The sequence below is a fragment of the Gouania willdenowi genome, chromosome 18 (genome assembly GCF_900634775.1).
Source record: "Gouania willdenowi chromosome 18, fGouWil2.1, whole genome shotgun sequence".
Taxonomy (NCBI): Eukaryota; Metazoa; Chordata; class Actinopteri; order Blenniiformes; family Gobiesocidae; genus Gouania; species Gouania willdenowi.
The window spans coordinates 18,166,958-18,169,792 of NC_041061.1; the positions used below are offsets into that span (position 1 = coordinate 18,166,958).

At 39.7% G+C, this 2,835-nt stretch overlaps 1 long non-coding RNA gene across 1 annotated transcript; it reads left to right on the plus strand.

Moving 5' to 3' along the window:
• Nucleotides 1-228: 228 nt before the first annotated feature.
• LOC114480208 (uncharacterized) lies at nucleotides 229-2,478 on the plus strand. Its single transcript, XR_003676069.1, has 3 exons — nucleotides 229-316; nucleotides 697-747; nucleotides 2,426-2,478. It is a non-coding gene; the product is annotated as an uncharacterized LOC114480208 (long non-coding RNA).
• Nucleotides 2,479-2,835: the final 357 nt, after the last annotated feature.

The window sequence follows — 2,835 nt, forward strand, 5'->3', positions numbered from 1 at the left end:
ACATTTTGTTTGGATAGTTGTAAAATATAAAGGCTGCAAAAGTTGTCAGTACAGTATGCATTTTGTTGTTTGATTCATGTTAAAATGCTTTTCTTTCTGCAAGCTTCCACACCAGATACTTCCTCTGTTAAACTCATCTTTACTGCTTTCTTCTCATTTTCCTATTTTTCGCCTGCAGCCATCCTGTGCTCTGCAACAGCGTGTCCTCGTTTTTCCTTTGTATCAACACGTGCGTTTCCGAGTGCAACGGCTCCGATTCAGCTCGCTGTAGATGTGTGTAACAAAGCTGAGCTCGCTGACTGACGAAAAATCCCAGGTGTGTGTGAGTCGACGGGGTCATGGGAGAGAACACACACACACACACACACACACACACACACACACACACACACACACACACAGGCAGGCAGTGTTTAGGAGAGATGATAGATTTTTTTTAATGGCTGCGTGTGAGAAAGTAACTTTGCGTTACAGGTGGAAGAGAAACCATCATGAGTCGGAGAGGAGTACGGAGAGTTTTTAAAGGCACACACAGTTTTGTTTATAACTTTTTGTTCTAGATTAGTAGGCTACGTTTTTCAAGTGACACTAACGTGACGATGACTAACTAAAACTTACTAATGTGTACAAAAACTATGTCAAAATATATTGATACTTTTCTTAACTAATGAAAACAAAACTATAATGTTTACACAGGACGAAACACAATCAGCACTGCTTTCGTTGCGTGGAAGGCGGGACAAGCCGGTAAGTGATCCAATAAGATGTAAGCTGACTATGTTTGCAGACGTAAGATGGCTCATGTGGTCTTGATGACTAAATTCAAACAAAAAAACAAGTGCATTTTAGTAAAAAAAGACTGATGAAAACCAAATCTATATTTGCAGTAAAAAAAATAACACTGACACACCTAAAGATGCTTATTTTCGCACAACAGTAGCGTCACACTTTCAACACAACCAAAATAGTCGACTACTCACTAAGTGGGTCGTCCAATAACAGAAGGGTTGGGGGTTCGAATCCCTCTCTATCCGAGTCATTGGTATTGTGTCCTTGGGCAAGGCACTTTACCCACATTGCCTCATATGAGTATGAGTATGAATTGTGCATGATTGTTGGTGGTGGTCAGAGGGGCTGTAGACGCGAAATGGCAGCCACGCTTCAGCCACGCTTCCGTCAGCTGTGGCTACGTTGTAGCTTACCGCCACCGGTATGACTGACGTGAGTGACTGGGTGTGAATGAAAAATGGTTTCTGTGTCCTTGAAAAAAGCGCTATATAAATCCAAGCCATTATTATTAAGGGTGTAAGAAAAAATCGATTCAGCAATATATTGTGCGATTTTACCACGCGATTAACATATCGTTCCAAAATTCCATTTTTTAATCATGTTTTTAAACCAAAAAAACATTCAATTGCACCAACATATGCATAGTACGTAAATGCCCGGTCACTAGGTGTCAGTGAACCACATCAGACCTTGTTAAACTACCTCACTCCTTAATGCATTTTAGCTTTGGAAGCTTATTGCATTTTATGTTCATAAAACATACTGGGTACTTTTATCGATGTATATGGTTACTAATTTAAGAAATAAACAACTTAACAGAATCAGAATATGTTGTAGAAAAAAAAGTTGAACTGTTTTGCAAAATGTAATTTGACAGTTTGATAAAGATTCTACTTTTTTGATATTGGTCCTTGAATTACAGTAAGTTACCATTTACTTGGTCTTGCAAGTTTAAAAAATAAAATAAAAAAATGAAACAAATTGTATTTCATACAATTTTGTATTGGGATATATCATATTGTGACATGTGAATCGTGAATTGTATCATGTCAGATTCATGACAATGCACAGCCCTACAACTTACTTTTCCTCACCCCTGCCACTGTCCTACCCTAACTCTCTCCCCCTGTTCCGTTACCCCCTTATCAAGGTGTAACACTGCCCTCTTTTTTCTATCCTCCCTCTAATTAAGTGTTTTTTACCTTTCCTTAGTTGGGGCTGCTGATGGTCACAACTTTATTTCACTGACTGCAATAATAAAACATGCATAGCTGTCGTAAAAAAATTGCACTACATGTAGTGTTGATAAAAATGCTTATTTTTCATCCATCCATCCAGTTTTTGACCCGGTGCTTGCTCCTTTTTTTTTTTTTAAAGGTGGCTTGGGTCTGCTGGTGCCTATCTCCAGCTCTCATTTGGCATTGAATGGGGGTACGCCCTGGACAGGGCGCCATAGGGGACTTTATTCATGTGACGGGATGAAAAAATAAAAAACGGCAACAAAAAGACAAAACAGTGCTATTGTTGGTTGACATAAAAACCAAATTACACCCCTCGAATTTGTATTTTGGTTATTGTATTATAAAGTAAAATGCATGAGTGTACTGTAAAATGAAATATTTCTCTTTCCTATTAGTGTGAAACTGCTCCAACTTTTCAATGGATACATTCTGAGGGTCAATGCCAGTGAGGGTAAAGAAGGCTCCTTGTTAAGCCGAACCAGCTGAGAAACACTGTTTGAAATCATCTGATTCATCAGGAGATGCAGAAAGCCTGCGGAGAACATGCATACAACCCCATCGAGCTCACCTGCAGTAAAAACTACTGAAACCTGCTTTTAGGTCAAGCATTGAAATTTGCACACATCTTACCTGTGACAGTGGATTTCCGATCATTCGAAGCCAATCTTTGACAGACTGATGTTTGATGATGTTTGACTGTGTCTGTGCATGTCTGCAGGATGGAACGGGGCCACTTCACGTCAGTCAGGGGCTGGAGGTTCTTCAAACATGGCACGGTCACACTTCGCCATGTTCCTCACTGCTT